Source organism: Cavia porcellus, unplaced genomic scaffold (genome assembly GCF_034190915.1).
Source record: "Cavia porcellus strain 051 isolate PalLab524CR breed Dunkin Hartley unplaced genomic scaffold, mCavPor4.1 scaffold_26, whole genome shotgun sequence".
NCBI classification, from domain to species: Eukaryota; Metazoa; Chordata; class Mammalia; order Rodentia; family Caviidae; genus Cavia; species Cavia porcellus.
In genome coordinates this window covers 19,824,847-19,839,527 of record NW_026947509.1, presented here as the reverse complement: position 1 = coordinate 19,839,527, position 14,681 = coordinate 19,824,847, and the positions used below count along the sequence as shown (strand labels likewise).

The 14,681-nt window shown below is 36.8% G+C and overlaps 1 long non-coding RNA gene across 1 annotated transcript; it reads left to right on the top strand.

Moving 5' to 3' along the window:
• Window positions 1-8,184: 8,184 nt before the first annotated feature.
• On the top strand, window positions 8,185-12,549 carry LOC111758136 (uncharacterized). Its single transcript, XR_002792363.2, has 3 exons — window positions 8,185-8,319; window positions 10,553-10,669; window positions 11,268-12,549. It is a non-coding gene; the product is annotated as an uncharacterized LOC111758136 (long non-coding RNA).
• Window positions 12,550-14,681: the final 2,132 nt, after the last annotated feature.

Below are 14,681 nucleotides of genomic sequence, written 5' to 3'. Positions count from 1 at the left end.
GTTCTTTTACATTGAAAAGCCATTGTGACATAACGTTTACATACCTTCTAACCTTACCTCTTATAGTAGTTTGGATTAAAATGTCCCCCAAAGGCTCATGTGTTGAAGGCCTGGTTCCCAGCCAGTGGCTCTGGGGCATACATTTGAGGGAATATTGGAAAGTGTCTCTTTCTGTCTCCAACTGACCCATGGCTACAAAGTGGTAAGCAATTTCCCCACCGCATGATCCAACTCTGATGTGCTGCCCCACTATAGACCAAAAGCAACAGAACCCATAAAATACAGACTTTAAAAATCTTTGGAACCATGAGCCAAATAAATTCTTTCTTCTAATAGGTTGTTTTACAAGTCATTCTGTTGTAGTGACAGAAAGCTGACTAATACCTTCTCATTCTCCTGTTTGTCATCTGCAGCAGAAACATGATGACCATTTATTGATGTATTTTCAATACATCCTTATTCCTTCTGCCTGGAAGCATCTCCCATAAAAGAACATCTATTTTTTTTTACTTATTTTTAAAAAGAATAAAACAGAACAAAGCAGATCAGAACAAAACAATGCAAGCAACACAGGATTTCAAAACAAAGACAACAAGAAATCCACAGTGGCCTCCGTAATGTCTCTTACTTTCTTTGAAATAGTTGTTTATATCTTCACACATAATGATTTCAAACAAAACAAAATAGTATAAAACTGATCAAAACAAAAGAATGAAAGCATTACAGACCTTCAAAACCAGACAAAAGGAAAATCAATAATGGCTACCTTAATGTCTCTTGTTCTATCCAAAATAGCTGTCCATACCTTCACACATATTGAAATCAAATAATAGAAAAAAATAAAACCAATCTAAACAAAGAATAAAAGCATTACCGGACTTCAGAACAAGATGACGGAAAGTCAGCAATGACTACTTGAATGTCTCCTTTTCTTCAAAATAGCTGTTCAGACCATCACACATAATAAAATCAATTCTTGTAAATTCTTTAGAAGTTCTAGGCATGTAGCAGCCTACACATGTACATTTATCCTTTCCATATTAAAGGAAAAAACAAAATATAAGAAAAACAAGAAACAAAAGAGACAAATAATAATAACAAACAGCCCAAAAAAATAACAATATAGGCTTTCAAAACAAAGTGGAAGGAACATAACTAAGGTTGTTATATTTTGTATAGTTATCTTCAAAGGAGTTATTCAGATTACCAGATATAAACATGCAAAATTGATCTTATCCTATGAATGTTAACTGTTCTAAGAACTAATACAATTAATAGCATAATCATCTTAGCTATCTTGAGTGTATATATATATATAAATTTATATATTTTTTCTTTTCCCTTTCTTTTTTTCTCCTTTTCACTGATTTATTTTTTCCCTTTGAGTAGTTTCTTACCCTTTCACAATATTTAATTAAGAATTTGTATCTTATTTACTTTTTTAGTTTCTTACCCTAGGGAGACAATATGGTATTTACACATGTGAGTTTTATTTATTTCACTTACAAGTATGGTCCCAAATCGCATCCATTTACCTATAAAAGCTTCAATCTGATCTTTTTTTTATACTGAGTAGTACTCTGTTGTATGAAAATACCACATCTTTTTTTTTTATCCATTCCTCAGTTGATGGGTATTTAGGTTGTTTCCAAGATTTTTTGACTATTACAAATGGTGCTGCTATAAACATGGGTGCACATGTATCCTGTGGTATGATGTTTTCAGTTTTTCTGAGAATATGTCCAGAAGTGGAATAGCTGGATCAAATGGGGCTTTCAATCCTAGCTTTTTGAGGAATCTCCAGACCGACCTCTACAGTGGTTGCACCAGTTTACACTTCCACCAACAGTGCAGGAGTGTTCCTTTTTCCCCACAGCCTCTCCAGCCAAGAAAAAGGAACTGTGTTGGTAGTTTTTCTTGATCCTGGCCATTCTTTCTGGAGTGAAATGGAATCTCATTGTGGTTTTAATTTGCATTTCTCTAATGACCAATGATGCTGAACATTTTTTCATGTGTTTATTTGCCATTCGTATTTCTTATCTGAGAAGTGTTTATGTATCTCAGATGCCATGTTTGGAATGGGTCTTTGAATTTCAGGGGACTGATTTTTTAAAATTCTTTATATGTTTTAGATAGTCCTTTGAGGGACAGTTGACTAAGATTTTTCTCAATTCGTGAGTTTTATTTTCACTCTGTTGGATATTTCTTTTGATATGCAAAAGCCTTTTAATAAGATGAGATCCCAGTTGTTGATTCTTGGAAGTATTTCCTGTGCAGTTTGATTTTTGTTCATGAATTCTCTGCCTACCCCTATGTATTCAAGATTTCTAGTGTTTCTATTTTAATATTTAGATATTTGATCCATTTTTACTTTAGTTTAGTGCATGGTGATAGGCATGAGTTTAGTTTTAGTTTTTGGCATATGGAAAGCCAGTTTTTCCAGCACCACTTAATAAAGAGGCTATCTTTCTTCCAGTGAACAGTTTGGCCCCTTTGTCAAAGACAAGGTTGCTGAGTGTGTTTGGAGTTGTAGTCGTATCTTCTAATCTATTGCATTGATATTCAAGTCTGTTTTTATTCCAGTATCATAATGATTTTATCACAGTAGCTTTGTAGTATAACTTCAGGTCAGGGATTGTGATGCCTCCTGCCTTGCCTTTGTTGCCCAGGATAGTTTTTGCTATTCTAGGTCTCTCCTGGTTCCAGATGAATTTTAGGAGTTATTGCTCTAGATCTGTGAGGTATGCTAGTGGTATTTTGATTGGAATTGGGTTAAATCTGTATAACAATTTTGGGAGAATGGCCATTTTCACAATGACTATTTTTCTTGCCCATGAACATAGTATGTCTTTTCATTTTCTAAGATCCTCTTCAATTTCTCTTTTCAGAGTATTGTAATTTTCACTGAATACATCTTTTATTTCCTTTGTTAGATTGATTCCTAAGTGTTTCATTTTTTGTTTACTATTGTGAAAGGTGTAGTTTCTCTTATTTTACTCTCAATGAGTTTCTTGTTTGTGCTATTGATTTTTGAGTATTGACTTTGTATCCAGCTACATTACTGAATTTGGCTATTACATATAGAAGTCTTTCAATGGAGTTTTGGGGATCTTCTGTGTAGAGTATCTTGCCATATGCAGATAATGATAATTCAACTTCTTCCTTTTCTATACCTATTGCATGTATTTCTCTTTCTTGTCTAGGTGCTCTGGCTAATGTTTCCAGCACTATATTGATTAGGCGTGGTTTGTCATAGATGGGTTTTATCAGATTGAGCTAAAGGCCATCTATTCTGATTTTCTTTAGGGTTCTTATCATGAATGAGTGTTGGACTTTATCAAAAGCTTTTTCTGCATCTATTGAAATGACCATGTAATTCTTATCATTGGCTCTATTGATATGGTGTATTAGGTTTATCAATTTGTGTATGTTGAACCATTCCTTCATTCCTGGGATAAATCTCACTAGGTCATAATGTATAATCTTCTTGATGACTTGCTGCATTGCTGGGCAGTATTTTACTGAGAATTTTTGCATCTATGTTCACTAGGGAGATTGGTTTGTAGTTCTCTTTTTTGGTTGGGTCTTTCTCTGGTTTTGGTATTAGGGTAATACTTGCTTCCAGGAATGAGTTAGAGAGAATTGCTTTCCTTTCAATTTCATTGAAGAGTTTGAGGAGTATTGGCATTAAGTCTTATTTGAATTTCTTGTAGAATTCCACAATGAATCCATTAGGACTTAGGCTTTTTTGTTGTTGTTGTTGTTGGAAGGTTCTAACTATATTTTAAATTTCCTGAAGTGAAATTGGGTAATTCAGTAATTTTACATCTTCTTTATCTAGCTTTGTAATTCATATGTGTTTAGGAATCTGTCCACTTCTATATTATCAAACCTATGAAAGTAAAGATTTTTGAAGTAGGTTTTGACAATCTTCTGTATTTCCCCAGAATCTGTAATGATTCTGCCCTTTTCATTCCTTATTGCATGAAGGTGAGTTTTTCTTTCCTTTTTTAATAAGGTTGACTAGAGGCTTATCAATTTTATTTATTCTTTCAAAGAAGCAACTCTTTGATTCATTAATTCTTTGTATTGTTTTCTTAGTCTCTATTGCATTAATTTCTGCTCTGACCTTTATAATTTCCTCCCTTTTTTGAGCTTTGGTTTTGACTTGCTCTTCTTTTTCTAGATGTTTGGAGTGTAGCATCAGGTTATTTATTTGTGTTTGTTCTGTTTTCCTAATGTGAGAATTCACTTCAATAAATTTTCCTCTGAGCAATGCTTTCATTGCATCCACACATTCTTGTAAGTTGTATTTGTATTTTTGTTTGCATGTAGAAATTGTTTAATTTATTCTTTAATTTCCTCTGTGACCCACTGATTTCTCAGGAGTATATTATTCAGTTTCCTCATGTTTATGGGGTTTTTGCAGTTTCTTTTGTCATTAATTTCTAGTTTCATGAAGCTATGATCCAATAACCTGCATGGAGTAATTTCAGTTCTTTTGCATTTACTTATGCATATTTTATGGGCTAGTATATGGTCTATTTTAGAGGATGTACCATGTGTGGCTAAAAAGAACATATATTCTGATGATGCTGGGTGGACCACTCTGTACACATTTACTAAGTCCCTTTGTTCACACATTTGAGTCAGTTCTGTTATTTCTTTGCTGATTTTCTGTCTAGTTGATCTCCCTCTTTGTGTCAATTATAATTTTGTTATTGCTTATCTTTTTTTTCTATTAATATTTGTTTTATATAGCTGGGTGCGCCCATATTTGTTGCATATTTATTTAGTATTGTTATCTCTTCGTCTTGAAGTTTTACCCTAACTAGTATGTAGTGACCTTCTTTATCTCTTCTGATTATTCTTGGCCTGAAGTTCACATTGTTTGCAAACAGAATAGCTATCCTTGCTTTTTTAGAGGGGGTTCCTGTTGCATGAAATATTATTTTTCATCCTTTGACTTTCAGTGTATGAATTTCTTATTGGGTTAGAAGAGTTTCTTGTATACAGTATATGGTTGGATGTAGTTTCTTGATCCATTCTGCCAATCTGTTTCTTTTAATTGGTCAGTTAAGGCCATTTACATTAATGGTTATAACTGATGTATGTTGGCTTATTTTTGTCATGTTATCTTTCTGCTGTTGGTTCTTTACCTTTCCCCTCTGTTTAATTGTTTGTATTGCTTAGTAGTTTTTTTCTGTTGGTGTTCTGAAAGTCATAGTTATCTTTATGTCTATCTAGAATATTTTTGCAGAGTTGGTTTAGTTGTAGAACATCTATTTTTAAAGAAAAATCATGCATCTTGTGCGCAAGTGAAATAAGTACAGGTCAAAGTTTCATTCAACTCATTAATTAAACAGGGAACTATAAGATGCTCCAAATATAGTTCAAAGGCAAATCAAAAAATCAGACACTTATATAAGCCTCCTGGAATATATAAAAAATTGCTTTAATTATTTAATATAGGATAAGCAAAATCAAATGAACTCTCAGTTTGCTGTGAAGTTCTATACCAATTTCACTATACTGGCTCAGTTGGCTTTATTCTGTCTTATTCTGTTGTACTTTACTACTTTCAAAATTAAAAAAATTTTAAAAAATGAACTCTCACCAAAAAAATAATTAGTATGTCTCTGGAAAAGAATGATTTTCATTTCTTCCAGTTGTCTATAACTTATAATTCAAAGCCCATGAAAGATACAAAGACCCCTTAGAATGAGACATCATGGACACTGCATTTTTTCATGGAAGACACTAGTAATCTCTAGCTTATTACCAGGGCTTTCATGATCTTCTTTTTCTACTTGAGTTACTCATTTTAGTGCTTAGTAGTTAACTTTCCTTCCCAGATCTCAACCTATTTGTTTAATAACCTGTCATCAATTTGTTCAGAATGTGTATAAACAATGCTGATTTTCAAAATAATTTTTTCTTATATCTTTTGAAGAAAATCAGGAAAACGTATTCTTGTGTTTAGGCTCTTGATATCTTACTCAGCAGGATTTGAAAAGTAACTTTAGTTGTACAATTTTTAACTTTTTTCCTATATTTTCAGCTTCAGTTTCTTTTCTAAGATAGTGGAATGTTGAGTGTAAATATTATTTTCTCTAACAAAGAAAGTAAGAATGAAGCTTATTCTTCAAATGGAGGTTATCTGCTTTCATTATTTACTACATATTCTAAAGTATACAAAAAATAAAAATCTGAAAGTGTAATAAGATCCAAAATATAAAATAGATATAGTATGATGAAAGGGAAAGGAAGTGTTCAAAAGAACAGAACAGCTAGGATAGAGGAAAGGAAACAAGGAAGAAAGGAAAAGATTATATTATGTTAATAAACATATAGAAATGTATATATGTATGTATATTTATGCTAGATAGATAACTATACTACTAATCTCTGTTAGTTCATCAAAAAGAACAGTTTGTGCTGTCATTGTTTGATCACCTTTGTGCCTGGATTTTGTAACCTGAAAAACTACTTCTAAGATAACAATATTCAATATATTAACTAGTGTCATTTACCCACTCTTTTTTTTAAAATTCTGTATCATTTCTATCCTTTTTTCCTGTTTTCCTGTCTAAAATATAAAAAAATGAATAACATTTTGGTTTCCTGGAGCATTCTCCACAATTTCAAGAATATTAAGAGAATTAGTCTCTGGCATTTATTTCACAAATTGATATGATTCTTTGGCATGTATTTCTGTTATTTTTGTACTTGTTCTTCCAAAGAGGAACTATTGGGAAAGCATATGTGCTGTGATATCTTTGTGTCCCTATTTATTTTCTTCCAGGGTGACTTATAATGCTACTTTTATAACTGTGTTATAAGGTTTGATTGTTTCTTTATATGAGTAAATTAAATGAATTACATGCTAATTCATTCTATGCAGCTCTTACCAAAGATAATATACGAAATGACTCACAGGCAGCCACAGAGGGACCTGTCAGTGAGGACACTGTGTTTTCAGGAAAGAATGGCCACAGCGAATACCAAGTGGTAAGTCAAGAGCAGAGGAAAGCAGACCCAAAGTTGGTGAAGAGAGAAATCTTGTGATAACAAGGATATGTGTAGTGTAACCAAGCCAAAGCTATCCAAACAGGTCCACAATAATTACCTAGTAACTTAAAACCACAAAGAGAAGTTATTATTCAATTCTGAACCTTACCCAATGTGAGACAGAGGGAAGGAAATCCTTTTATGCTGCTATCCACTAGGTGCAGTGGGTAATCATTTGTGTGGCTTGGGATAAAAAATATTCTGTTAACAAGGCCATGGAGGATTCAGAGTCCTTGGCATGGGGAGGAGGAGGAAGAGAAGGAAGAGGAAGGCAGAACTCAGTAGGCAATGTAGTGGTTAGAGTGGGATGAGTATGTTTGGCTGGAAGTGTATCATCTGTAGTAACACCCTCAGTGCCTTTGCCACATCTTCTACAACTTCCTGGAAGACTAAGGAGGGGAGAAGAGGACATTAGCTTCCTAGAACTTATGTATTTTCTTCTTCCCACAGTCGCTAAATTTCAGGCAGTTTGGTTGCATACACCACTTTTAGAATGCTGAAAGGAAATTTTTTGGCATAAAGTGTATGACCAAAAACAAATGCTCGTGTGCCAGGCATTGCTTGTGTCACTTTACATTTATTTGTAACATGGGACTCATAATAAACAAAATTGACACAATACAGAAATTTTTTAAAAATTTTATTGAAAGAGAAAAAGAAAAAAAACAGAAAAAGGGTGCAAGTAATACAGAATTTCAAGAAAATAAACAGTAAGAAATCACTAGTTTATAGATTACATATTGTCATCTTAGAAATAGTTGTTCAAGTTACAAAATTAAAGCATACAAAGTGGACATTCAAGCAGTGAGACTGAATACAGAAATGTTTTTAAAGGAACTGGGAATCTATAAATGACACTACTATAGAGATACAACAGGATATTAATTTGTGGGATCCAGAATCTGAAAGAAAAGCATGTTTCAGATGCCACCAAGAAGTCCAGTAATATGAGCTGAATGATGTTAATAGGCCTTAGTGTTATGAAGGCTGTCATGGTTTATGTTTGTGTCCCCCAGGCCTCATGAGTTTGCATTGTTCATTTGTGATGGTTCATTGTATAGTGCTTGGATTGATGGTGTCAGTGCTCCACCCATATAGGGGTGGAGACAGGATATGATGTAATGGCAGGAAGGTGTGTTTTTCTCTTTGCTGGTTCGAGTTTGCTGCTGGCGGCCACCATGAACTGCAGCCTAGCCATGCCTGCCTGTCTTGGAGACAACTGAGTGTGGACTGAAACCTCCAAAAACTGTAAGAAATAAACCTTTCCTTTCCCAACTTTGGGCTTCAGGTATTTTGTCTCAGCAACGAACATAAAGTAACTAAAACAAAGGCCCTTGGTGAGAATCACTTTTATAGAGAATGGAGGGGAAACAGAGGGACTGAGGAAAACATGGGATGTGAAGAAGTGGAAATAGTGAGTGCAGGCTATTTAAACATCATTGGTAAAGGGGAAATATATGCGAGCAGCTGGTAGTGGGAAGTGGGATCAGTACATTTTATTTTCTAATGATGAGGGACATTCAGTTAAGAGAAGGTGTTCAAGGCATGAAGTGGAGAAGGTATAAAGATACCTCCTGAGATGGTGACAGTGGAAGAGATCCAGAGAGTACTATTTTAAAAGGTGGAAAGCCAAGAGGTAGTAGAGATTGTAAACCCACCGTTTGTGGTAGAAGGGAATCCCAATTATTGTCTTTTGTTTGGGGAGGCACAAAATTGAAATTGGGTTCTGGGCCAATGGTGGCTTACTCTGGAAGAGCATTTATCTATCACCAGCTCCCTTGTTTAGGCTCCCTGGATGCCATGCTGTGAGTAACTTTTCCTCCATTATGCTCCTCTGCTGTTTGTCCTTGGGGCCAGCAGACTGTAGACTGTAACCATGAGGTGCTAGGTACTTTGTGGTAGAGATAAGGGGAATAAAGGTCAACGTGGTATTGCTGATGATGCTAATGAATAGAAGATTTCAGGGACCTGAAAATCTTAAAAATACAGAATATTTATGGTGGACAATAGTTGAATAACCAAAGTAAAAGGAAGCTACTTAGGGTCAAAACTAGTAGGCTCAGTTTTTATTGAACAAAATATAACAAGTGATGGATATGAGATGTCATTTCTGAGAATAGGCCACAACAAGTCTGTGATTTCATCTTGGATACTCACTCTGTGTTCTGTCACTGGCTCTGTCACTGGCTCAGCTGCTATATTCTGAGTTGCCTGTGAAGAGACCCTTGTGACTAGCAAAGGAAGGAGCTTCTGCCTATGAACCTGGGAAGAGTTAAAGCTTGCTGGAAGCCGTAAGAGACCATAAACTTGGATGCTTTCCTTGTGGAGCCTGTAGATAATACTGTGCTGCCAGCCAACAATGTGACTGCAGGCTCACAAGAAGGCATGTTCCAAAGGTACTCAGGCCAAGCTGTCCTTGAATGGCTTACCCTTGTCAATTTTGAGATACTAGATATTGGTTTGTTTTAAGCTGCTAAGTCATGTATAATTTGTATACATGGCTAACCAATGGGTAACTAATATAATGAAATTAGCAAAGTACTAATTAGACTCATCAATATTTTTGTTAGAAGACTGTTGTGGTTTAGATCTCAATGTCTCCCTAAAGTCTTGTGGGTTCTGGGAGGGAAACTTTATGAAGGCAATTGAGTTACAAGAGTAATTAACACAATGATCATAAAAACTTTTTAAATGAAAGTTACTTTATTTTATTGGTTTTTTGAGACAGGGTCTTGCTCTATAGTTCAGGCTGGCTTGAAATCACTATGTTGCCCAGGCTGGCCTTGAACTCATGGCAGTCCTCCTACCTCAGCCTCCTGATTGCTGGAATTACAGGCATGCACCACCTCACCTAGCTTTCACAAGAGTGATTTTAGAATTGGAACAAAGTAACATTTTGTAGGTTTCAGTCCCACAAATGAATTTAGGAAGCTGTACTCCTCAACTCTCCTGTTTCTAGAGCCAAATGCCTGACCCCCACAATTTAGAGGAGGAGAGGCTTTTCCTTGGCTTGCAGTTCAGTTCACACTTGACTGGCTGCACAGCAGGAGTGGATGGCAGAAGGGCACCGTAGAGGAAAGGTGTCCAACCCATGGCACCTGGAGGCAGGATGGGAGAACTAGCCAGTGAGAGTTGGCATGCTGGCAAAGATCTACCTCCTTGAACTGTGAAGTAGCCCCTAGCATTGTAAGGGCACAATTATACGAATGGTAAAGAGATAGTTATAAAATTACAAATAACTATAAAGTTACAGACATGTTATAGCACATTAAAAATCAAATAGTAGCCTCTGTCTATGCTTCTGTTGCTTGTCACATAAGGACACTGCAAAATTCAGCCAGCCTTGACTGTCTGAGTCCAGCTGCTTTGCTTCTGATAATGTGGTCAATTTGATAATAATGTGGTCAATTCTGATAATAGGTCAATTTGACTATGTTCTGCTTTTATTTTCCTTAGTTAAAACACTATATATTATTTCCAGCTTACAGCTTACTTCAAGGTCTTTGTATGGATAAAGTGGCTCAGTCAAGGACATCTTTAACTTTGTTTGCTCTGCTTGAATCCCCTCACCTCATCCCCAGGATGTTCCTACTTTATGGTAAACAATTGCTTTTAAATAAATATATTTAAAATTAGCCTGCCTGACAATATGTGGCTTAATCCAATTCATGGAAACAATCATGTAATAACCTGCCATCTGCCTTGTATTTCCTGCTTATAAACTTTACTTAAACTGAACACAAAATTTACTCATGGCCTGGTGATTTGGACTTGGTCCTGTCAGCCCATTAGTGTAATAAACAAGTTGTCTTCTAGATTCCTTGGTACAAAGAATCTTCCATTTAGTTTGATATTAGTTTATCTGCAACATTTAGTGAAGAAACATTTCCAACATTGTCCGAGAAGACACCTTTCTAGCTGTTTAGACCACGCACGTAGGCCTGCTGGCCACTGCTGGGACCCATCTTTTGATCTGCAAATGAGAAGGCATGCCCTTTGGATTTTTCTTGGAGTCTCCTCAGTAGTCAAGAGAGAGGACTCATGCAAGAGAGTGGAGGTCTCATCATATCCAGGGGAGAATCAGAACACAATGGGACCAGGTCCTCAGATAAGTCAGGCCATGTTGTGTCCTACAGTTAGTCTGTTTATCTGCTTGTGCCTGCTTGTTCACCTGCTTGTTACTGCTTTCATTGCAGGTGAAGAAGGAAGTGATCACTGCTTGACATCTACATCTGACACCTGTTCGGGTTCCAGTTCCTGTTCTAGTCAGAGTAGTCAGCTGCGACTGCTGTTCCAGTTAGAATTGCCCCCAGGATTGGGGGTGGCAATGTATTCACTTCTGTGTGCCTGTGTGTGAATGTGTGTATATATGTGTACAAAATAAAATACGTGAATCCAATGTCCCAGGAACTCAGCTAGGAATGAAAAAAGTAGTTTAAACAATCTGGAAAAAAAGTAATTGAAAAAATTATTTATACTATAACGAGTAAAGACATGAAAAAGTTGCTTAGCTTTAACACACCAAAATACACAGGAAAGGTGATGCAGATAGAATAATAAAAAAGAGGAAAAAGCCTCAGAATACTTAAAAAGCCAGCTGGCCTGTGGGTAAGCTATAATGAAGACACCGGCTAAAAGATTTGAGCCCAACTGTGTGTGTCAAGATTAAAGGGACAAAACAGAAACTGTCTTTTTCATTTCAAAGTGAGCAAGGCAACAAGACAGAGCCCAAACTCTCCTCTTGGTTTGGGGAGATCCAAGACCAACTCTTGCTTGACATTTTACAGGAAAAATCAAATTGAAAATGTTAACTAATTGATAAATATGTTTTGGTTTTCAGCTTGAGTTGATGTGCATAAAGCACTTTTTATGCATTACAAAATTTTGATTACAGGGTTAACTTGCTGGTTTTTTAAAACTCTGTTGTTTTAAAATAAAAACACTGACTCCAGGTTACTCAGAGGTCTGTTGACAGTCACTTTACTATTTGAGGACAAAAAGGGACACTTTAAAATTCAAGTGGCTACAGTCTAATTTGTTGTAAAAGATAATAGTAATTGGGAGAGAAGCAATATTTAAAAACCGATAAAATATAAGATATATACTTTTGGTATGAGAGGGTTCTTTCTATATGATGAAAGTCTTGTCCTGCAAAACAGATAAAAAGAGAGACAGTGATAAGACTAGAAAGCTTATATACATCAAGGAAAGCTTCTGGGAGTAGTTTATTCAAAGAATATATATGTATGGCCACTTACAACCTCACACTTGCCAGGCTTATGCTGCTGAGCTAAATCCCTAGCTCCTTCTAAAAACCCCATGAGGGAAATGGTCAAATCAACATGAGACTACCAGTCAAATGATACCTATTAAAATTTATGTGATGTACGTGTTGTGTGTTACCCTACTCAATGCTAATATGGACATATAAGTGTGTTACAAAAATAATGTCATAATTGTCATGCAGAAATAAAAATTGTCAAACTGTTCAAACATACCTCTCCTTCCTGTAAACCTGTTCAGGATTTTTGAGCTGTCAGTGCCACTGTGGTTTGGACTGTCGGAGATTCCATGTGCTTATTCAGGCTGTTAGTCCCTCAGAGAGGCCAGTCACCTACCTGTCTGAAACACTGTACGCAGTGTCAAGAGAATGGCCTCCCCATTTGCAGGCACTCAAGGAGGCAAACAAATTGACTTTAGGTCATTAAGATCAAGGCTCTATGACAACTATGAAAAAAAGCACCCAAAAGTGAGGGAAAACCCTGGAGAATGACTGATAAATGACTGCGGCATTGTCGTGGCTACCTGTAGCCACATTTCTGTCAACCGAAGGACTAGGAAACAGTCTGTTTGAATCCTGAGGATGTACTGCAAGCTTAAAAACAAAACAAAAGGTGAATGAAACAGTGCCTGTGTGATGCTACAACTATGGGACGATGGGGCTTATAACATGTAACTAAGCCCACAGGAGATGTTCCAGATAGCCAACATGGCCAGCACCCACTCTGGGTTCAGCAGGATATACAGAAGACAACACCAAGAAGTAGGCAATCAGTGTGATAAACTGGTTGATGGCAGTGGCTTACCTGGTTTGGGAGAATCCAGATGACCTGCTGGAGGAAGTCACTATCTAGACTTCAAAACTCTATGACATAAAATGGGAATAAGGTAGATGATATTTTCACTGCATTACTGTAGCCCAGATGAGGAACTGCTGATGACATACTTAAAGGACATGATCCCAGTGAGTGGACTGATTAGCATGTTTGATCAGTGGCAGCCTTCTAACCTGCTTTACAGATCAGCTGATCTATGATGCTGTTGATTCCTTGGCCAGACTGAGAGACAAAAAATAAAACGCTATGGTAAGATGAGATCTGCAAAAACTATACTGACAAAGGAGAAAAAGAAAAGAAGCCATCTCCCCAAGGGCAGGTTATGGATCCACTGAAGGTCAGTTAGTGCCAGATCTGGATGGACCTGTTGGCTGCCTACCTAGCCACAGATAAGTTAGACAGCCTTTAGATGTGTTGCTGACTCTGTTGAGACAATCACACCCTAAGCAGTAGAACTGGCTAATGAGCCAGGGCCAGAAGGCCAAAGAAGCCCCAGCAAAGCTGGAAGAAATGACACTGGCCCCATTTCACCCTGATTAGGAGGCAGGCCATACTACCCAGGTCTTGTGGGGGTGGTCCCAGGAGACCAGAGGCCACATATAAAATCAACTATTTACTGATCCCCCAAAATTTGCTGGACTATTTACTGTGCAATGTTGATAGATATTAGAGCTGCATCACTGCTAATGTGACAAATCAGACCATTTTACAGACATATGGCATACATGAAAGGATATAAAGGTCATTACATCAGGGTCTAGAAGACCCAGGTCACTTTGGATATCAGACACTTACCTTCATGCCTGAAATACATGTTTGTATTTTCCCAGTTGCTAAATGCACACTGAGGGTGGACATACTGATTTGTACTCAGCACAACACCATGCAGAAGGAATTCCAGTGGTGAAATCACATGATAAAAACCGCGATCTGAGGCTATCGATACCACACACTGCTGACTTTCCCACAGTCCACACTGATTATATAATGAAGCAGTACAGGCTGCCTGAAAGCCATAATACAATGAGATAAACTGTCTTGAAATTGAAAAAGTAGCAGTGATACTCTCTGCACAGAGCCTTTCAGTATGACCACTTAGAAGCCAGATGGATTTTGGCGAATGACTGTAAAGACTTACCCTGATGCTGGCAGTCAGGACCAATTTGCCTTCATCTGGGAGGGCTCCAATGGATCATCCAGATGTTTCCATAGCTATTTGCATAGCCCAACTTTGTGTCATGGTCTAGTGGCCCAGGACCTGCCACCTGGACCAAGTCACATTCTGTGTCACTATTTTGTATTGATGATATTATGTTAACCTGATTGTCTTACAGATTTGGAAACCACAGTCTGAAGAAAGCTTATCTGGCATGAGAGTAAAACATAAAGACAAGTTCCAAGGAACTGGCTTGTCTGTCAAATTCTTGGGTATTATATGGTTAGATAAGACCAGGTCCATAATGATACACACATGAGTACATGGACCTGTTAGGT